General features: G+C 38.1%; 1 pseudogene; it reads left to right on the plus strand.

Moving 5' to 3' along the window:
• LOC139449009 (uncharacterized) overlaps positions 1 to 24,276 on the plus strand; it is a 37,728-nt pseudogene that overhangs the window by 4,012 nt on the left and 9,440 nt on the right.

Genomic DNA, 24,276 nt, shown 5'->3' on the forward strand with positions numbered 1-24,276 from the left:
TGATACTACAATATCCAGCTCGAATTGAAGTTGGAAGAGTCGGATTACCAAAAGTAAACAGGTACGTATTGGTCTTGGTGACCTCACCATTTCTCTTTGAAGTAAACCGTTTCACAGAGAGAACATTTTGGCTTTTGAGTTCTTCAAGGATATCTTCTTCAATCATATCAGCCCTCTGTCTTGTACTATTCCCTTGCTGCTATTCAGTGACCTATGCGGGGAAACCACAACAGGAACATTTGCCAGTGACTTTATGGGAAGAAGGCTAACTCCTTGTTTGTGTCTCTTACATTTTATCAGCAAACACCCACTACGTAGTCTTTTGGCGTCATCAACGTCTCCAGCTATGCCTTATATAGCCTTCTCAACGGCAAATGGGTTAAGCTTAAGAGGTGAACCATCCAAAGCAGAAATGACCAGAAATCTGGGCCAGTTTTCAACAGTTACAGTAGCCTGCGGACGAACGTCCTCATTACCAAACCAACCATCTGAATCATGGGAACGTTTTTTCATAGGGGGTTCCATGTTGGTAGTGATTTTGTTTCACCATCTTGGCTCCCGACCCAGCATGGAGTATCAACAAGGACGATGCCATACACCTGTGGGCCTCCGACAGGTGACACCAAGGATACCAAGAGGGTATACTCAAGCAGAAGCATCAAAAAAATGTTCCACCGGATTGGCTCATGAGCCACCGCCTTCTGGGCATTATGACTCTAGGCAAACATAGCAATGTTCAAGTAATTCTTGATTTTATAATTTCAAACAATAGATGGTGAGTGCTGGTTAGCGCTAATAGCTCTTCCCCCGTTTGGAACCGGGGCAGAATATTTCCACAGCACCCCATTGCTGGTCGTAAAAGGCGACCAAAGTGGGCAGCCCGTTTGCCGTTGGTTGCGTCCCTGTGTCGGCGGAGGACTGGAGTCTGGTGGTTGAGGGCACTGGTTCCTGGTATAGCGTTCCTTTGCCCAATACACCACTTCGACCCTTACTTCGCCTAGACGGGTGGTAGGATGGGCCCGGTCCTATCAATCGGTTGGTCATGCCTAGCCCTGAGCACTTATTGTGTTTATAATTGTGTGACTTTTGATTTAACCTTCTAATTTAGGTCTTGGCCAAATTTTGATGTGACGAATCTAGTATTTTGTTTGTGAAATATTTGAATTGCCTAGAGTCGTATGCCCAGAAGGCGGTGGCTCATGGGACAATCTGGTAGATTAATTTTTTTTTCGTTAATCTGCTTGAGTATTCCATCCCAGTATCCTTGGTGCAGCCAGTTGGAGCTCCACTGGCTTACAGCATTGTCCGTGTGATACTCCGTGGTGGGTGGGGAGCTGGGATGGCGAACTATATACAACTCCACCATGGCTCAACCAAAAAAAACAAAACGAGCATTAGATGATTCCTCTGGCGAGGAACATACCACTCCAAAACATTGTTTGAATAGTTGGTCTCGATTTTTAGTAGTTTCTGCTGCTGATGGAACACCTTTGAGGCTAAATCCTTTTGCAATCTCCAAGGCTGTTTACGGCATTGCGGGTGACGTGCAAAATTGTCAAAAAACTTCGATCTGGACTCATACTGGTCGGATGTAAATCGGAAAAGCAATCTACAACCTTACAAGCTGCCAAATATCTAGTTTCTACTGCTGTTTTGATCTCACCACATAAAACTCTCAACTCTAGCAAAGGCATCATAAGAGACAGAGATCGATGTCTCTATGACATGACTGAAACTGAAATTTCAAATAAATTGAAAGATCAGGGCATTACACATGTCAAACGTTTCACGTACAAAAGAGATGATGCCATTTATAAATCTAACGCGTATCTAATCACCTTTTCAAAACCAACTCCACCAAAAGCATCAAGGCAGGATATTTTAACATGGAAGTGGATAAGTACATTCCAAATCCACTTCGGTGTTACAAGTGTCAGCAGTTTGGGCATGGAGCCAACTCATGTCACAACAGAAAGAAATGTCATCAATGCGGAGAACAAGATCATAATACTGAGGATAAGTGTACAAAAAATCCTAAGTGTGCAAACTATTCTGGTGATCATGTGGCTTCTTCGAAGTCATGTCCAAGGTTTAAAATTCAACACCAGAATGTTCAGCTAAAGCATGAAAGGAATATCGCCTTCCCAGAAACTAAGCAAATAATTATGGCCACTGTATCCCCAACTACAACTGTCTCCTACTCAGCAGCAGTAACACGCGCATCCTCAAAAACAGTCACATCCGTTCAATTTCAGACAGACATTACCTGGGTTTCCTCAGAAAATTATTCCTTGCTACTTTCTAGTTCTTCCTCACAAACTGACACATTACCATCAACATCTGTGTCAACACCATTCATTGCAGCAGCAGTGGAACCGGAACCAGCACCGGCACCAGCACCGGCACCAAAACCATCTCCTGTGTTGAAAAACGCCTACAAGATCGTGTATCAAAGGGTCGCCGTTACCCTATACAAATTTACAATCGATTTCAGACCTTGGAGGACATGGATGTCTCTCACATTCTCAAGGGCGCAACAGAAGTAAGTCGCCGCGAAATGGGAGAAATAGATCTCTTGTTCATCCGCCTATTACATGAACAATTCCCATCCACTAGTACAGTGGAATTGCAGAGGTCTCAGGACCAATTTTAACGAGTTACATCTTTTAATCCAAGATTATACACCATCGGCAATCTGTCTCCAGGAGACATACCTTAAGCAGAATGACAACTTTGCTTTGCGTCGGTACAATTCCTTCCATTCCTTTGCTCCACCAGGTGTTAAAGCTACTGACGGATCATCTGTTTTGGTGAGTCAAGGAGTGATCCACAGCCCTGTTTCACTTCATACCAATCTTCAAGCTGTTGCAGTCCGACTGACTTTGCACATAACCTTTACTCTGTGTTCTCTGTATATTTCACCTTCTACTATGTTACAGCAATCGGATCTTCAATCTTTATATGACCAGCTGCCTAAGCCATGCATGATCATGGGTGACTTAAACGGACATAATCCGTTATGGGGAAGTGTTGCCGTCAACCCTAAGGGAAAAGTCCTTGAAGATTTTATTTCCGATAACAACCTGTGCATTTTCAATGATGGATCAAATTCTTATCATCATCCTGCTACTGGAACATATTCCGCTTTAGATATGTCCCTAACAGATTCCAATCTCTTGAACGAATTTACATGGTCGGTTCACGATGACCTGTATGGAAGCGATCCTTTTCCTTCAATCCTGACAGCAACTGATCCATCTGATGTTCCACCCACATCAAGGTGGAACATCACCAAAGCCAACTGGCCTTCCTTTCAGGAACTCTGTACTGATAGGTTGAAGCCTGATGTGTTCAGGGATGTAACTGATCCTATTCAGATGTTTTCTGCAATCTTAAACGAAATTGCCGACATAACCGTTCCAAAGTCCTCTGCAAATCCACACATTCGAAAACCATGGTTTGATAAAGAATGCAAACAGGCTAGGAAGAGTAGGTAAAAGGCTGAGAAACATTTCTGCCGACATCCAACTGTCCATAATTTGAATCATGTCAAAATTACAAGTGCCAAGGCACGTTGTACCTTCAAGCAAAATAAACGTAAGTCTTGAAGGACTTATGTCTCTGAAATTAATTCTCACACGCCGATATCCAAGGTGTGGAACATGATAGCAAAAATTAAAAAGGTTGAAAATCGAGTGTTCACCATCTCAAAGACGGTGACCATCTGTTACCAGATAAGTCGGACATTGCCAATAAATTGGGTGAAACGCTGGCCACTCACTCTTCATCTTCCAACTACGACCCTCAGTTTCAAAATTATCAGAAACAACAGGAAAAAAAGAGGGTTGATGTTACTTCTCAAAATGGGTAAGATTATAATGAGGTATTTTTGCTCCACGAGCTAAATACCGCCCTAGGTCAAGCGCACAATACTGCAATGGGAAATGATAATATTCATTATCAGCTCCTGAAGCATTTACCTAATTCATGTTTAGAGACATTACTTAATAAATTTCATCAGATCTGGATGTCAGGAAATTTTCCGCCATCATGGCGTAATGCAATAGTTGTTCCCATACCCAAACTGATAGGGACCATACTGATGCATCCAATTACCGACCGATATCACTAACCAGCTGTGTGTGCAAAACCATGGAGCGAATGGTAAACAATCGACTGGTGTGGTACTTGGAAACTAATAATCTTATAAGTAACATACAATGTGGTTTCCGTCAGAACAGAAGTACCATTGACCATCTGGTACGTTTAGAATCCTTTGTCAAAAATGCAATTGTAAATAATCAGCATGCAGTATCAATCTTTTTTGATTTAGAAAGAGCGTATGATACCACTTGGAAGCATGGTATTTTAAAAGATCTACATAATTTGGGGTTAAGAGGCCGTTTGCCTCAATTTATATCCCAATTTATAACAGACCGACAATTTCAGGTTCGTGTGGGTTCCACCCTGTCTGACCATTATAATCAGGATCATGGTGTCCCACAAGGCAGTATTTTGTCTGTAACTCTGTTTAGTATAAAGATTGATAGTCTGTCAAAGGTTTTAAATGATTCCATTGATGGTTCACTTTTTCTGGACGATTTTAATATTTCATGTCGTGGAAAAAATATGCGTACCATCGAGAGACAGTTGCTGCTATGTCTCAACGAAATCGAAAAATGGTGTCTTGAAAATGGTTTTAAATTTTCCAAAGTTAACACCATTTGTATCCATTTTTGCAGGAAATACAAGCACCACAAGGACCCAGGGCTATTTTTACATGGCGCTCCTATCAAGGTTGTAGAAGAGGTCAAATTCCTGGGTCTTATTTTCGATCACCATCTAACTTTTAAGCCGCATATTCATGATCTTAAAACTAAATGCCTGAAGGCTCTAGATTTGTTGAAAGTTGTTGCCAATACAAAGTGGGTAGGTGATTAGACAACCCTCCTCCACTTGTATCGGTTTTTGATCTGCTCTAAATTAGATTATGGTTCCATCGTTTATGGTGGAGCCTGTAAGAGCAATTTACAAAAATTAGATTCCATTCACCATCAGGGCCTAAGACTATGTCTTGGCGCATTTCGAACGTCTCCTGTGGATAGCTTATATGTAGAAGCTGTTGAACCATCGTTGAAGCAATGGCGTATCAAATTATCGCTTCAATATATTGCAAAATTACGTTCTAACCCGTTAAACCCTGCATATAACTGTATATTTCAACCCCTTTACGAAGACCTTTTTCATAGTAAGCCTAAGCTGGTCCCACCACTAGGCATTCGGATAAAACCCCACGTTACAGCTGCACATATTGATTTAGATAATATTTCTCCGTTCAGGCTTCTGTCTTCCCCTCCTTGGCAACTTATCAAACCGGAGGTGGACTTGACTCTCACACAATTTAAAAAACAAGACACAAATCAATTACTATATCAGCAAGAATATTTACAAGTTAGAGCTAAATACAAATCCCACCGTTCCATTTTTATAGATGGATCCAAGGACGGCGGCACAGTCTTCAGTGTTGCTGTCATTGGATCAAAAACCGTTTCATCTCGCTTACCAGACTATAGCTCAATTTTCACCGCTGAAGCCAAAGCAATATTCACTGCTTTGAAATATATCCAAAAACAGTACAGTTGTAAACGGTTCATCATCTTTTCAGATTCATTATCGTCTCTACAGGCAATCAAATCTAGCTCTTCACATCATCCATTCATTTTAGATATTTTAGAATTGTATAATGACCTTGCTACTGGCCAATATGACATCGTCTTTTGCTGGTTGCCCAGTCATGTTGGAATCACGGGTAACACTATGGCTGATGCTGCAGCATAAGCAGCTCTCAACAAATCAGTGACACCACTTCTTATACCATACAGTGACTATATACCTGTTATTAGATCCTATATCAAAGACCTAATGCAGAAGAAGTGGGACACCCAAGTGGGTATAAATAAATTACATGCAATTAAAGCAGATATCGGTTATACCTACTTGGGCTGTCAGTCCAGATTTGAAGAAGTCGTATTACGACGATGTCGTATTGGCCATTCTCGTTATACTCATGAATATTTGTTAAAAGGCGAGGATCCTCCATTCTGTATCCCTTGTGATGAAAGAATCACAGTCAAGCATGTCCTGCTTGACTGTGTTGATTTTTCCATCACAAGGGACAATTATTTCCAGGTTTCATCTATGAAGGATCTTTTTAACGTAAGTTCTCATTTAATTATTGTTTTTTTAAAAGAAATAGAATTGATTGATAAATTTTGATATGTATTGTAAAAAGTATGTGATTTTGATTTGGTAAAATAATTATATAACTGTGATTGTTGGTGGCTGTATTTTCAAAGGGGGGTGAAGTAGCGTAAAATAATTGTCTCCCTGAGAGGGTACATAAGTCCTATTTCATTTTCCATGTTTTTAATCGTAGAATTCTTGTTGTTTTTAACTGATTTGGCTTAAACTTGCTGACAATCACCAGTAGCCAGAGCGATGGTGTAAATCCTGCTGGGTTACCATGTAGGTAGCAGAAGTATCGTAAGTCCCCATGGTACCTAGTATGGTGACCTACCTTTGGCTATTGGTGATCTATAGCCCATTTGTATTGTGTACTGTTATGAATTGTTACAAATTTTATTATGATATGCTAGTTTTACAATCTACATCTGTGATAGTCTAGTGTTTTTACTGTCCTTTGTCGACAGATTTTAATGTCTATATTTATGTACATGTATTATTAATGTACAACTTGATTTAGTCACGATATGGCTGAAATTTTGCCGATGTGACTATAAATCTTAACTCACTCACTCACAAAATTAAAATCAAATCCGTCCAATCCAGCCTATGCTTGTATATTTAATCCTCCCTACGAGGACTTATTCCATACAAAACCGAAGCTGGTTCCTCCACTAGGGATTAGAATAAAACCTCATGTAACAGCAGCAAATATTTACCTTGATTTTGTTGCACCATACCGTTTACTGTCTACACCTCCTTGGCAACTAGTCCACCCTGCTGTAGACCTCACACTTGCTAATTTTAAAAAAATCAGACACAAACCAGTTAGTCTTTCAGCAAGAATATATCCAGATGAAATCAAAGTACGATTCTCACCGCTCCATTTTCACTGATGGATCCAAGGATGGTTGCAATGTTGCCAGTGCTACCATCGTTGGATCAAAAACTATTTCTTCCAGATTACCAAACAATGGTTCTATCTTTACTGCTGAGGCCAAGGCTATTCAAACAGCTTTGGAATATATTCAGACACAAAATATCTGCAAATTTCATCATCCTCTCTGATTCTTTGTCATGCCTACATGCATTAAAAAATGTCCGCTCAAATCATCCACTCATTCTTGATATTTTAGAATTACACAATACTCTTGCCACTGGCCAATACGACATCGTCTATTGCTGGTTACCCAGTCATTTTGGAATCACTGGTAACACTATGGCTGATGCTGCAGCAAAGGCAGCTCTCAACAAATTTGTGACACCACTTCTTATACCATACAGCGACTACAAACCTTTAATTAGATGCTATATCAAAGACCTTATGCAAAAGAAGTGGGACACCCAAGTAGGTACAAATAAATTACATACAATAAAACCAACTATTGGTTACACCTACTTGGGTTGTCTGTCCAGATTTGTGGAGGTCATTTCACGACGATGTCGATGTCATATTGGCCATAGCAGATACACTCACGAATATTTGTTGAAAGGTGAAAATCCTCCATTTTGTATCCCTTGTGATGAGAGAATCACAGTCAAGCATGTCTTGCTTGACTGTGTTGATTTTGCCATCACAAGGGATAAATATTTCAAATCATCATCTCTCAAGGATCTTTTTTATAATATTAATTCTCATTTAGTTATTGGGTTTTTAAAAGAGATAGAATTGTTTAACAAATTTTGATGATATGTATTGTATAAAATGAATGACCTTTTAAAAATTAGTAGAACGAAATTATCTCTGAGTTTGTTACTGGCCGTATCCTCAAAGGGGGTTGCCGTAGTGTAAAATTATTGTCCCCCTGAGAGGATATTGTAAGTCCATGTCTTTCAAAGAATATTTCTGGCTACTAGTGGTTTTAATCGTAGAATATTTGTATTTTTACTTGTGGCTAACTTTGCAAACAATCGCCAGTTGCTGAGGGTATGATGTAAATCCTTCTGAGGTCCATGCAGGTAGCAAAGGCACTGTAAGTCCCCATGGTCCCGTGTATGTTGGTCTGCCTTCAGTTGCTGATGATCTATAGCCCATTTTTATATTGTGTCTTCTGTTATAATCTGATTATTTTATTGTGCTAAAACTAGTTTTACAGTGATATTTTGCTAGTTGTTATACTATCCTTCGACGACAGGTCTTAAGATATTATATAAATGCAAACTTGCTCAAGTCACGATATGGCTGAAACAATGCCAATGTGACTTTAAATTTTAACTCACTCACTCACTAGTGAGAGATATGGGACGGTAATTTGATGGATCTGTATGATCCCGTCCAGGTTTTGGTATAGGGACTACAATTGCATCATGCCACGAAGGAGGAAAAATCCCTGATGTCCAAATATCATCAAATATAGTTAAAAGTGTCTAGAGACATGATTCAGGCAAGTGTTTGAACAGCTGATAATGAATATTATCAGCTCCAGTTGCAGTATCATGAGCTTGCCCAAGGGCGGTATTGAGCTCATGTAGTGAAAGACTTCACTGTAATCTTCACCATTATCAGAGTGAAAGTTAACCTTTTTCTTTTCCTGTTGTTGCTTTAATTTCTGAAATTTGGGATCATAGTTGGATGATGAAGAGTGCTTGGCTAAAGTTTCACCTATTTTATTTGCTATGGCGGATTTATCCGTTAATATATTATTACCATCTTTGATATGTTTAATGCTGGATTTAGAACCCTTGCCTTTAATTCTTTGAATCATATTCCACAGCTTAGATATAGGTGTGCGTGAATTGATTCTAGAGACATAATTTCTCCAAGACTGGCGTTTATTCTGTTTAAATGTTCGTCTATCTTTTGCACTATTTATTTTTAGATTATTTAGATTATGGACCGTAGGGTGTCGGCGGAAAAACTTCTCTGCCTTTTTCCTACGCTTTCTAGCCTGTTTGCAATCATCGCTAAACCATGGTTTGCGAATGTGCGGGTTCACAGAGGATTTGGGAATGGTTTCATCAGCTATGTATTTCAACTGTTCTGAGAACATCTGAAGAGGGTCTGGAATGTTTTTAAAAGTTTCAGGTTTCAGTGTTTCAAAACAACGGGTATGAAATAAGGGCCAATTTGCTCTATTAAAATTCCACCTTGTTGAAGGTGGCTCATCAGTTGGAAGAATAGTTTTTAGTAATGTGGGAAAATGGTCACTTCCACACAGGTCATCATGAACTGACCAGTCAAATTCGTTCAGTGAATTGGCATCTGTAAGTGACAGATCCAATGCTGAATAAGTTCCTGTTGCAGGATGTAAGTACGTGTTTGAACCATCATTAAATATACATAAATTAATGTTTGTAATAAAATCTTCAAGGACCGTGCCCTTAGCGTTGGTATCAACACTTCCCCACAGAGGGTTATGTCAATTGAGGTAACCTATGATAACACAGAGTTGAGGGAGTTGGTCAAATAAAGACTGAAGATCAGCCTGCTGAAGGGGAGAAGATGGTGGAATATACAAAGAGCAAAGTGTGAAGGCGATGTGAAATGTTAGCCGGACTGCAACGGCTTGAAGATTGGTGGTAAGAGGAATTTCTCTATGGATTATGTCCTGTCTCACCAAGATTGAAGAACCTCCAGTGGCTTTTGCTCCTGGAGGTGAGAAGAGATTATACATGTTATATTTCCTGACATCACATTTTATCTGTGTTCTTGAGATATGTTTCTTGTAAACACATAGCTGATGGTTTAACATCTTGAATTAAAAGCTGTAAATCATTATAATTATTTCCAAATCCTCTACAATTCCATTGAATTAAGGTGTACGATTGAGTCATGGTGGCTCAATCGGTGAACGCTCACGTACACGTGAGGAAGAAGGACTCCTACTACTGCTCTGTGACGATGGCGTTACATCGATGTCCAGAGCATCAAAGGAGTTATGGACTACTATCTCCGAAGATGAGGAGTTCCTGGTTATCTGTTTTTTATTAAGTGTTTTTCTTTCTTTTCTGGTCAAAGGTTGAATGTCTGGTTCTACAGCATCAGCTTTTTTAGTGACAAACACTTCAGCAGCATACACCGTATTGTCTGGTTCAGACAGATTCACAGTTTGGGTGGAAGATGTTTTAGAAGTTATGCTGACAGGTTGATCTGACTTTACCCAGGACAACTCTGTCAGAATAGAGATTGAGGAAGTTTGTGTAACAGGACGAGCAACACAGTATTTTGTCTGTAACTCTGTTTAGCATAAAGATTTGTAACAGGGATTTATTTAGCTTAGTTATGTCGTGTACATAAATGTATAATTAATCATTTTAATCTTATTTATGGTTTTAGGTATCCGGCAGACGACGATTGGTTTATATATATACAAGTTGAAATTCAGTCCGTCTGTCTCTTGCTTTTATGTTTACTGCACAATTCTGTGTCACAGGGCTGGTCACATTTTGGTTATAAGGGTATTTGGGTTGGTCTATTTTCATGTCATTGTCTTTGGTGTTTTAACAATAGCCCAGGCCAAGCTTCTCACTTGATTGGTCCTGTTTTCAAATATACATGTCATCCGCCATGTTACTAACCAGTCACACTATCACTGAATGAGGATTGTACACCTGCTTGATTTTTTGCACAACTGAAAGGTTAGTTAGTATACATTTTAGTTGTTATATAAATTGTAAATTAAAGTCTAATATAAGTCATATATAAAATAGGTATAAATATGTTCATGATCAACCTAGTGTAAGTATATACACAATCTACCATTTAACCTGTATGAATGTGCGTATGGTTTGTTTTCTATGTTTAATCTGGTCAATATGCTGGCTAGAAATTATTGTTTTGTAACTGTTTACTGTATGGTGTAATATTGATATATCATTAATCCTGTATTGTTGATAAAATTGTAGACTTTCATTGTGGTGGTCACTATTATGTATATATGTTTCACTTAGTATAATGGTAGCCCTTGATCAATGTATTATCCCTTATATAGGTTTACTATACGAGTTTGCTGTCGCGTTACTTGGTGCGTGGACTCACTCCCGTGTCACCCACAGGGTAGGTTTCTTTGTACAGACTCTATGGTCTGTTTCATTATTAGGCCATGTTATATTTTATAGTCTTCATGTCAACAGATACTTTGTTCATCACATGTAAACATGTAATCATATAAAGTCATTTGTGTAATGTATTACTGTGTAATACCTGTATATGATGATATATATGCGCATTTATGTACTTAGTTCATAATGATGATAGGTTGACCACGTGTGATTTTAAATCACGTATATTGTTTATTTTTATTATCATTACAGAGTGCCTTCTTCCACTACGCTGGAATAAACCGATTGTACCTCACAACCCGTAGCCTGTGGTTTATGTAATAACCCCCTAACACCACTATATCATGGCTGCAACAATGGAGCCCCCAGTGAGGATATCTGTGCAACGCCAGTAGCCTATTTTGGACAGCATTCAACTGTTTGCCTCCGAGAGATGGATCTAATGTTCCATATCCGATTCCAGTCTTGAGTTAGACTTGTGCCTCATGCCGGGTGAGAACTTTGATAAGGACTATATAGTCGTGTGACTATGATGACATTATATCAGTGATTTGTGGCTTTCTATGTATCTGACACTGATCTAGATCAAACAAGTTTGAACTTTTTGTGCATTGAAAAAGTTTCTGTTTCTTCATGATAAAGAGATTGATATGCCTCATCATTTGTATATAGCAATGTTTGAGTGAAGTATAGCCATAAAGGCTTCATGCTGTTTATTCCTTGTGTTGATATGTGGTATACCTTACTTGTATTGTGATACTTAATTGTATTTACACATATATCTGCTGGCTTGTCAAAGTTGTTTTTTTGCTTAGAACTTAAAAGAAACATTTTTTTAGTTCTATTTTTTTTGTGGTTTTTATTTATAACAGGCACACATGCATGTATGTTACTACCGTGCCATTAGTAATTTGAACTAGTACCGGTACTACTTTAGTATATGTAGTTTTGTGAATTTGCCTTAGTTAACCTAGGGATGGCACTTGTTTTTCTTAAGCTTAGGTAATCAAGGGACATAGATTGGTGATTGCTTGATGTGTGACTGAGTGGACTTTGAATACATTCTCAAAGTATGAATTAAATAGGAATAAATTCTTTATCACGTTGGTAGTTACTATATTTAGAACTCAAATTAGTGTTATTTGATAAAACATATTGATAGATTTCACATATCACTGCACCAACACTGCATTATACTAACAATACTTCCTTTGCAGTATACAGGTCATAGTTCATCGGCCATTTGTATTTTGGGCTATTCTTCAAGGATTGGTTGATATATGGTCTCTGGTGTTGTTTCTTTGAGTTCTTCGTGACACTGAATAATTTTTTGCTTATGCGTTGCGCTGCGTGCCCGCGCTGCGCCTGAAATTGCTGCTTTGCCGCGTTGTACTCTACGTTTGCTGCTTCTCGCTTAAACCGATTGTACCTCACAACCCGTAGCCTGTGGTTTATGTAATAACCCCCTAACACCACTATATCATGGCTGCAACAGATTGATAGTCTGTCAAAGGTTTTAAATGATTCCATTGATGGTTCACTTTTTCTGGACGATTTTAATATTTCATGTCGTAGAAAAAACATGCGTACCATCGAGAGACAGTTGCTGCTATGTCTCAATAAAATCGAAAAATGGTGTCTTGAAAATGGTTTTAAATTTTCCAAAGTTAAGACCAATTGTATTCATTTTTGGAGGAAGTACAAGCACCACAAAGATCCAGAGCTCTTTATACATGGCACTCCTATCAAGGTTGTAGAAGAGGCCAAGTTCCTGGGTCTCATTTTCAATCATCATTTAACGTTTAAGCCACATATCAATTATCTGAGAACTAAATGCCTGAAGGCTCTAGATTTGTTGAAAGTTGTTGCCAATACAAAATGGGGAGGTGATCAGAAAACCCTCCTCCACTTGTATAGGTCTCTGATCCGCTCTAAATTAGATTATGGTTCCATTGTTTATGGTGGAGCCTGTAAGAGCAATTTACAAAAATTAGATTCGATTCACCATCAGGGCCTACGACTTGGTCCAGGAGCATTTCGAACATCTCCCGTTGAAGCTGATGAACCTTCATTGAAGCAATGCTGTATCAAATTATCACTACCATACATTACTAAATTACATTCTAACCAATTAAGCCCCGCATACAACTGTGTTTTTCAACCACTTTACAAACAACTTTTTCACAGTTAGCATAAGCTGGTCCCACCACTAGGCATTCGGATTAAACCACACATTACAGCTGCCAATATTAATCTTGATAATATTTCTCCTTTTAGGCGTTTGTCTTCTCCTCCTTGGCAACAAGTCAGACCGGAAGTTGACTTTAGCCTTTCTCAATTTGAAAAATCAGACACAAATCAGTTGATATATCAACAAGAATATATACAAGTTAGAAATATATATGAATCCCATCGTTCCATTTTTACAGACGGATCCAAGGATAGCAGCACAGTTTCCAGTGCTGCTGTCATTGGATCCAAAACCATATCATTCCGATAACCTGACCATAGCTCAATTTTCACAGCTGAAGCCAAAGCGATTTTAACGGCGTTGGAATATATTCAAAAACAATCCAGCAGTAAACGGTTCATCATCTTTTCATTTTCCCTTTCTTGTCTACAGGCAATAAAATCTAGCTCTTCACGTCATCCATATATTTTAGATATTTTAGAACTATATAATGACCTTGCTACTGGCCAATATCACATCGTCTTTTGCTGGTTGCCCAGTCATGTTTGAATCACTGGTAACACTATGGCTGATGCTGCAGCAAAGGCAGCTCTCAACAAATCTGTGACACCACTTCTTATACCATACAGTGACTATAAGCCTCTCATAAGGTACTATATCAAAGATCTGATGCAAAAGAAGTGGGACTCCCAAGTGGGTATAAATAAATTACATGCAATAAAAGCAAATATCGGTCCAGATTTGAAGAGGTCATTATGCGACGATGTCGTATTGGCCATTCACGTTTTACACATGGATATTAATTGAAAGGCGAAGGTCCTCCATTCTGTGGCCCTTGTGATGAAAGAATCACAGTTAAGCATGTCCTGCTTGTCTGTATCGATTTTTCCATCGCAAGGGATATTTATATCAGGTTTCATCAATCAAGGATCTTTTTAAAAAGGTAAGTACTCATGTAATTCTTGGTTTTTTAAAAGAAATTGAACTTATTGATAAATTTTTAATTGTGTAAATAGCTTTATTTTTTATTGGTAGTGTATAATTTGTAACTTAGATTGTTTGTGGCTATATTCTCAAAGGGGGCTGAAGTAACGTGAAATTATTGTCCCCCTGAGAGGATATATAAGACCACATCATTCAAAGTACATTTATTCTTGTCACAGTTTTAGACGTAGTATATTTATTAATTTTAACTGTTGGCTAAATTGCATATAATCACCAGCGGCTGAAGGCATGGAGTAAATCCTGCTGGTGAGTCGTGCAGGTAGCAGAAGTATTGTAAGTCCCCACGGTCCCCAGTAAGGTGGCCTAACTTTGGTTGCTGGTGATCTATAGCCCATTTTTATTTTGTATAGTTGATTGAAAAAGTATTCTTTTTAATGTTCTCAACTAGTTTAAAAATCAAAATTGTGATACTCTAGTTATTTTTACTGTCCTTCGATGACGGATATTTATTCAATTCAAATATATGTATTATATGTCAGTTCTCGTCACGATATGGCTGAAATACTGCCGATGTGACGTTGAATATTAACTCACTCACTCACTCATAAATTTTGATTGTTATATTTTTTAAATAGATAAATAACTTTTATAATTGGTAGAATTAATCAGTAACCAAGATTGTTAGTGGCTATATCCTTGATGGGGGTTAAAGTAGTGTAAAATTATTGTCCCCCTGAGAGTGTATGTAAGACCACTTCTTTCAAAGTATGTTTATTTCTGCTCGTTTTTAGACGTAGTATATATGTTCGTTTATTCTGGCTAGATTTGTCATTAATCGCCAATAGCGGAAGGGATGATGTAAATCCGGCTGGCGTCCATGCAGGTAGCAAAAGTACTGTAAGTCCCCATGGACCCTAGCATGGTGATCTACCTTCAGCTGCTGGCGATCTATAGCCCTTGTTTATATTGTACCGTTATATATGGTGATATCTTTTATAGTCAATGCTAGTTTTAAATATTAATCTGTGATATTCTAGTAATTTTACTGTCCATCGATGACAAGTTTTAATTTAGTTAAAACATATGTATTAATAAGTGAAATTTCTCGTCACAATATGGCTGAAATATTGCCGATGTGACGTAAAGCTGTAACTCACTCACTCACACTCACTCAGTGATGTCAATTTGAGTATTGTTAGTGCTGTTTGGCGATCTTTCACATTTTGAAAGTGTATAATGTCAATTAACCCGAAATTGTTCTTAATCACAAATAAAAAAGAGCACGGTCACTACATACATAGACGTAAACGGAATTTCGTCAAGATACACATAAGTGACATAATCTCAGAAACACTCTGCGTATGAACTTATCACGACCACTTCCGTCAATTTTGTTTTGACGTCAAAAACACGGACAATTTTACCGGGATTTTGTATCGGTATATATAACTCAGCGTAAATTCTCAGTGAATGTGTTCTTCAAAATAAATGTCATATGTCTATAACTGTAGGGATATGTACTTTCCAATGATATGAATAACTGGACATTTAGATTTCAAACACAGGCGCTTACTTGCCTTTACTTGCAATATTCGGGTGCTTCCATATAACAATTAATGTAGAAAAGTAGGAAACTTATATAATACCAGCACTTTTATTGATGGCTAGGCAGTGCAAAGATCTTTTGGATTTAGTGACTTCAGATACTGATGGAAAGTCAACTCGAGTTGCGTCTTATACAATCTGGTTACACTGTGTGAAGAATAAGAACGTTGTTACAGTTTTGATACAATGTATATGGTTTTGTTAACCGCGACATCATCCCAGTGCGACACTGAGCGGTATGCAGTCTGACTGACGTCCAGGCACCATGAGGGTTAAACCTTTTACTGTCCCTTTTACGGCAAGCGTGCGTTGCTGAAGTGAGAGAGTTTTGGTTAACGCCGCTTTTAGCAATATTCCAGCAATATCACAGCGGGGGACACCAGAACTTGGCTTCACACATTGTACCCATCTAGGGAATCTAACCCGGGTCTTCGGCGTGACGAGCGAACGCTTTAACCTCTACGTTACCCGACCGTCTCGGGGTTGCTAAAGACCTATTCTACCACTGATCTCCATAGGTCCCGCATAAAGTAATAATAACATCCGTACATGCCATATAATCACACCCAATTTCTCACAACTGGCCAAATCCTGGACCGTATCATAAAAAAACTGAAAGAAGTATCCGAGACAAGTTGTCACCATAGAATTTAGTACAAAATTCTCTACAATTTCCCATCTGCTAATCTCACGCAAGATTTAATGTCAATATTCATATGTTTTATCAATCTTAATAATTTAGAGGTAACCCCCAAATAATATTTTAATGCTTCCCTATTGATGTAATTGAAAGTTTATTTACACGTCGATGCAAGCAGCGTATATTTCTTTATTTGTTACCAAGGGAATAAGTCCCTGCAAAATATATATAAACAGTACAGAGTATAATAGTCTTCTCAAATGGCGGTTTGCTCCTGTACTATCTGTCTATATATACAGGCCACGAGGAAACACGAGAATTCAAAATATATATTTTACTTATTGAAGATAAGTGACAAACCCATTTGTAGTTATCCACAACTGAGTTCGGAGCGTTCCTATGAGTATGTTTAATAGCACCAGACGTTCAAGCAAGAGGTAAATAACCTGAGGACCAAATATGATTGAGCAATGAAACTAAAACCTGCAGAAATGCATCCTGGCCGTTCATGAGGAATTCATTGATAATATTATCATAACTACGTCTGATATTCACAGGACATGGGACATGAGTTTAGTTATCATTCACACATTGTTTCCGCATCTTACACTTTCCTTGACCCTGTTGTAAACTTCGTGTAATTCATATTCGTTTTCAATTTAGATTTATTGCACAAAAGATGTCAAATGATCAAATATTAAGAGAAAAGGATAAAAAACTTAACACCGTCTACCACAGCCAAATGTGAATGGCGATAATGACACATTGAACGAATAGTTTTCCACCTGTAGTCAATATCACTCAGTCTTGTACTGCTTGAGAATAAGATGCTACAACATTAGAAATAATTATTTATTTTTTAAACAAACTTTACCATCAAAATAACTGTTGATTACACCAGCTTGAGTTGCCACTTAAGATTACATTTGAGGTGATTATGCTACGACTGTAATGTAAATGTAAATCGACAATGCGAGAGAACAACCAGTCCAGATTTTCTGAGGATACAGGCTTTACCTGGCGCAATTGGTAAAAGAGCTGAGAAAAGTATATTTATAGACTGCTGAAAACCAGTGATGACACCAGTTGTTCGCGAAAAGGGTAAAAAGCCCTTGCCTGCCCCACCGGCAAAACCTGCCTTTCACACAATTTGCACAAAAAGCATTCATTCTCTTCCTGTCCGCTGTGTTGAGAATAACACAGTCAGGCACGTTTTGCAAGTAGCAAGGTTAACTTTCAGGTAATCTTTAGTGTTTCAAGCGATGGTGCTCTGATTGATACATTTTATCAAATATACGTTTGGTAACAAGTACATAACTTTACAATATGAAAACGTACATTCAGAAACTGATGATGTTAATCGACTGGAGGTGTGTTTGTTGTTTAACGACGTACTCAGGAATATTCCAGCTATATGACGGCGGTTTGTAAATAATGTTTGCCGATCTTCAGTTACAGGTGATCTATAGTCCGTTGTTGTGATGTAGTGTCATAATGGATAGTCATATTTTATGGTTACATAGTAGTTTTGAATAGAAATATGTGATACTCTAGTGATACTTTCCATTGTCGACATGTTTATATCGTCTAAATATATTTATTATTAATGTGTAACTTGTTCGCGTTACTATGTGGCCCAACAGACGCCTATGTGATTATTAATTGTAATTCATTTACTCACTCGACTGACAACTAAATTTGCCAACGATCTCCTGTAAAGCGATGGTGTTGCAAATCCTTACTTGAGGTTCCCATGGTGAATTATATTTTGTGTGCTGTGTTCGGTTTGGAAATGAAAGCAATTTTCTGCCAGAGGCGTGTTTATGAGAACACGTGGTTGTACCAACGCGATAATACCTATGAAATAGGCGCAGGTGGGAGTGGCTAAGGGGTATAAGTATGACTGTTGTGAGTTTGAATGAAGTACCATTGACACTGTGAAGAGAATATGGCATCGTATCGTTTACTTACCGTGCTCATGATAGTTGCATTGGCGCTATCGGTCCATGAAACAGATGCAAGGTCGCGAAGGAGAAGGCGAAATAGCTGGAGGCAGCCGGTCTTTCATCCGACCCAAATTGCATCCTTTGTGTGCCGTGCAATTCGCGGGTTTCAGAATGCATGCAGGCTGTGTAACTGTCAAGCACCAGTATCGGTGACCTGTCAAAGATCCTGTGCAATCAAAGAAGAAATAAGAGAATGTGCCCAAGAGGTTTTGTGTCCTCAGGCTGACTCAACTACTACCCAAACGACAACAGAGGATACAACGACGGAAACAACGACAGAAACAACATCAGTAGATACAACATCACCAGACACCAGATTGCGTGAGTATACAACATCGTGTACTTTATATATTGTGAAACAAACTCAGTGACAAGAGGTTCTCCTAATATAGTAACTAATAGTATTGTTATAAAGGTTTGTATTTAGGTTGTACACAATGTAAAGTTAATAAAATATTGGTTGAGATAAATATCACAAGTGGATAATGTTATTCGTAAACAGACATATTGTTTTCAGTATTTAAGATCAGAGACTGATGAAATAATTTGGGGTTATAAAGTGAGAGGCTTGTTGCATTTATTTGGTTTCGTTGAGGATTGGTTGCAAATGGGTTTGGGGATTAGTGGCTATTTATTAGCAGCGACGTATCGATAATGGATTTCAACTTTATTAATGGTAGATAAAAACAAGTATCAACATTAGAACCATATTGTATAATACTAGATCTTTTAGCTTTGAAGCTTGTGTTAAACACATTGATTTATTTATTTAGAAATGCTCTTATGCATTTCTGTTGCTCTAGCCATTCTCTTAAGTTAGAAAGTGGAAGAAAATATTATATACCAAGGACTAAAGGGTTGTGCCCATTGTGTGTTGTGTACCATTTTTGCTTTGAATTCCCTTTCTATTCTGATCTTAGACATCATATTCTTCCGTTATACTATTGTATAATTCCCTCACCATCAGACATTCAGACAGTTACTATGCTGTAACTCCCCTTACTAAAAGACAGCTATATCAATAGCACCGACAAAGATCTAGCTGGCTTTAATTTGCCAATTGCCATTTTCATTATATCACCTGTCAGTGCTAATGAACCCACGGCCTCCCGTTTGCCTATTGTCTGTTACCAATCAGTGATACGTTAGGTGATTCGCGATGGAAAAACACTTATCAGCGCCAATTATATGTTGGCTTACCTTGTTACGTTTCCACCTTTGTTATCTTATAGCGTTTGTTGTTCTTACAGGTACATATATATATTCTATCCCTCATAACATGTATTCACCCGATGACGGAGTAAGAACACTCTTCAAAATAAGAAACGCACAGGTTGTATGTTGTTCATTGAACCTGACTACTAAAAAGTTCCGGTACATAAATTGAATATATGTTATTGGAAAATGTTGGTGGCCTGCTATTCGACAAACGGTGCGTCAAAACGCTGCCATTGGTACCCGATCCCGAATAACGCGTTGAGGTATATTCTGCTATTCCTGCTGAAGTGCCACGAGCAGTGTATGGAGATTCTGCATTGGTTGATTCCGAAGGCCCAATCGGTTGCTCGAGCAGGTAACATCTGTTTTGCTAGAGGAAGGCCTGGCAGACACGTGCAGTATGAGGTCGAGAAAAAACCGCTATTGACGTCAATGAACGACTGAGTCTGCAAGATCCTTCGTTACCGGACAACTATTTAGTGCACATGCACAAGCGACATCCGGTTGCTATGATGGCTACCTGCCCACACCATGAAGCTTTCACCACCAAATCGATCGAATCGATGCACAAAATCGATCGAATCGATGCACAAAATTGGGCACATTGTTCATTGAGAAGTCTGTTGCCACAAATTTATACAAATAATCTTAATTACAATCATCCCACAACATAAGATTTTTGATACATGAGAACGGATTCTTTTTTCAAATATCATGCAGCTGACAATGAATAACATGTGACGATACAAAATGTCGGTTTGTTGTAGGTTTTCAGCTCAAACCATGAAAAATCAACTGAAAATGCCGTTCCTTTCAGAATTAAATGTTAGAAAAAAACGTTATAAATTCATTAAGATCCTAATCTTAAAAGCCATCTCCGATAACATATATAATAGTTAACAAGATCGACATGGACAGTGGATGCCAATGTGCAACAATTGTTAGTGAGTGAGTGAATTAATTAAGGTTTTAAGTCACATCAACAATATTTATTGCTATTAGCTATATCATGACTAAATCAAATTAAATGAGTGAGTGAGTGAGTTAATATTTAAAGTCACATCGGCAATATTTCAGAACTTGAACAAGTTAACATATATAAAAAAACTGTCGTCAAAGGACAGTACAACTAGCAATATATCACAGATTATAACTTTAAAACTAGTTTTAGAACAATAAAATGTTTGAATTATGACAGACGACACATCATAAAAACAGGCTTTTGATCACCTACAACTAAAGTTAGGCCACCATACCAGGGACCATGGGGACTTACATTACCTTTGCTACCTGCATGGACCCCAGCAGGATCTACACCATCCCTTCAGTTATTGGTGATTATGGAGAAATTTAGCCAAAATTAAAACAAACAATCTTTCTACGATTAAAAACCTGGTATATATGAATTACTTTGAATGAAGTGGGCTTACGCACCCTCTCTGGGGGACAATAATTTTACGCTTCTTCCACCCCCATCAAATGTGTGAGTGAGTGAGTTAAAATTTTAAGTCACATCGGCAGTATTTCAGCCATATCGTGACTATCAATAGTTCAATATAATACATATATTGAAACGACCCCCATCAAGGGTACAACCACTAACAATCTTAGTTCATAATTATATATTACCATTTCATAAAATATATAACTTTCTACATCAAAATTTATTAATCAATTCAATTTCTTTTAAAAAAAATAATTAAATGAGAGTTTATGTTAAAAAGATCCTTCAGTGATGAAACTTTGAAATAGTTATCCCTTGCGATGGAAAAATCAATACAGTCAAGCAGGACGTGCTTGACTGTGATTCTTTCATCACAAGGGATGCAGAATGGAGGATCCTCACCTTTTAAAATATATTCCTGAGTGTAACGTGAATGGCCAATACGACATCGTCTTAAAATGACCTCTTCAAATCTGGACTGACAACCCAAGTAGGTATAACCGATATTTGCTTTTATTGCATGTAATTTATTTATACCCACTTGGGTGTCCCACTTCTTCTGCATTAGATCTCTGATGTAACATCTAATAACAGGTTTATAATCACTGTATGGTATAAGCAGTGGTGTCACAGATTTGTTGAGAGCTGCTTTTGCAGCAGCATCAGCCATTGTATTACCAACAATTCCAACATGGCTGGGCAACCAACAAAAGACGATGTCGTATTGGACAGTGGCGAGAACATTAGAACAATTATGTATGGCCTGAAGGCAAGACAAGGAATCAGAAAAGATGATGAACTGTTGAGATGATTGGTTTTGAATGTATTCCAATGCTATGAGAATAGCACTGACCTCAGCTGTAAAAATAGAACTATTACCAGGAATTCTCGAAAACACCCTTTTAGACCCAATGACAGTGGCACTTGAAACTTTGCCACCATCCTTTGAACCATCGGTAAAAATAGAGCGATGAGAATCATATTTGGACCTTAATTGGGCATATTCTTGTTGATATACCAATTGGTTTGTGTCAGATTTTTTTTAGGGTAGTTAGTGTTAGGTCTACCTCTGGTTTAACTAGTTGCCAAGGAGGTGTAGACAGTAGCCGGGAAGGTGAAATAGTAGAAAGATCAATATTAGCTGCTGTAATATGTGGCTTAATTCTGAACCCTAAAGGTGGAACAAGTTTTGGTTTTGATTGAAATAATTTGGCATACATAGGATTAAACACACACTCATATGCTGGATTCGAAAGATTTGAGTACAATTTAGTCATATATTGTAACGAAAGTTTGATTCGACGTTGTTTAAGGGGTGGCTCATTGGCCTCTACATATAAGCTATCGACTGGTGATGTTCGAAAGGCTCCAAGACAAAGTCTCAGGCCTTGATGATGTACAGTATCTAATAATTTTAAGTTGCTTCTGCAGGCCCCACCATAAATGATGGGCTGTACCCTCGAGGGGGGTTGAAGTAGCGAAACATTATTGTCCCCCTCAGAGGGTATGTAAGTCCCAAATCATTCAAAGTATTTTTCTGCATGCCCGGTTTTTAATCGTAGAATATTCGTCATTTTAATGTTTGGCTTAATTGGTACACTGTCGCCAGTGAATGAAGGGATGAAATAAATCCTGACGGGGTCCATGCAGGAAGCAAAGGCACTGTAAGTCCCCATGGACCCTAGCATGGTGATCTACCTTCAGTTGCTGGCGATCTCTAGCCCATTTTTATATTGTGTTCTCTGATACTTCTGACTTTTATATATTCTCAACTAGTTTTAAATAAATTCTGTGGTATTCTAGTTATTGTACTGTCCTTCGTTGATAGCTTTTTATATTGTATACATTTATGTATTGTTAATGTACTTCTCGTCACGATATGGCTGAAATATTGCCGATGTGACGTTAAATATTAACTCACTCACTCACTCATAAATGATGGAGCCATAATCGAGTTTGGAACGGATGAGAGAACGATATAAATGAAGGAGAGTTGTCTGATCCCCTCCCCATTTTGAATGAGAAACGACTTTCAACAAGTCAATTGCCTTCAGACATTTAGTCTTCAGATATTTTATATGTGGTAAAAATGTTAGATGATTATCAAATATAATACCCAAGAACTTTGCTTCCTTGACAACTTTAATAGGAAAACCAGCCAAAAATAGTTCAGGGTCCCTAAGCGGTTTATATTTGCGGCAAAAATGGATACAGTTTGTTTTGACTTTAGAGAACTTAAACCCATTCTCTAGAGACCATTTCTGTATTTTATTGAGGCATAATTGTAGCTGTCTCTCAATAGTGTGCATATTTTTACCACGACAAGATATATTAAAATCATCTACGAAAAGTGATCCATCCACTGCATCACTTAAAACCTTCGAAAGACTATTGATTTTGATACTAAATAGAGTAACTGACAGAATACTTCCTTGTGGGACACCCTGCTCCTGATTATAATGGTCAGACAAGGTTGAACCCACTCGGACTTGAAATTGCCTGCCGGCTAAAAACTGTGATCTAAAATGTGGTAAGCAGCCTCTCAGACCAAACTCGTTTAAATCTTTTAAAATGCCATGCTTCCAGGTAGTGTCGTAAGATTTCTCAAGATCGAAAAATATTGACACTGCATGTTGTTTGTTAACAAAGCAGTGGGATCATTACGTTCTCAATTGTAATCATGAAATCACAACTGGAAGATATTGTGAATCAAATTTGAACGAAATCGGCTAAATATTTCAAATTTTATCAATCCAGAGGCCTCCGTTCCATTGCCAAAGTTACGATAAGGTTCGATATCATACATAACTATTGAACAAAATCGGACAATATCTCAATTCAACCAATCAGAGTCCTTCGTTCCGTAGCTGTAGCATTAGAGTAGTAATTGGTTATAAGCATCAGGAGGCATAACCCCTCATGTCAACCAATATCAACTAAGTGATTATTATAGAGTGAGTGAGTTAAAATTTAACGTCGCATC

The sequence above is a fragment of the Haliotis cracherodii genome, unplaced genomic scaffold, assembly GCF_022045235.1.
Source record: "Haliotis cracherodii isolate W230 unplaced genomic scaffold, xgHalCrac1.p SCAF_7, whole genome shotgun sequence".
Lineage (NCBI taxonomy): Eukaryota > Metazoa > Mollusca > Gastropoda > Lepetellida > Haliotidae > Haliotis > Haliotis cracherodii.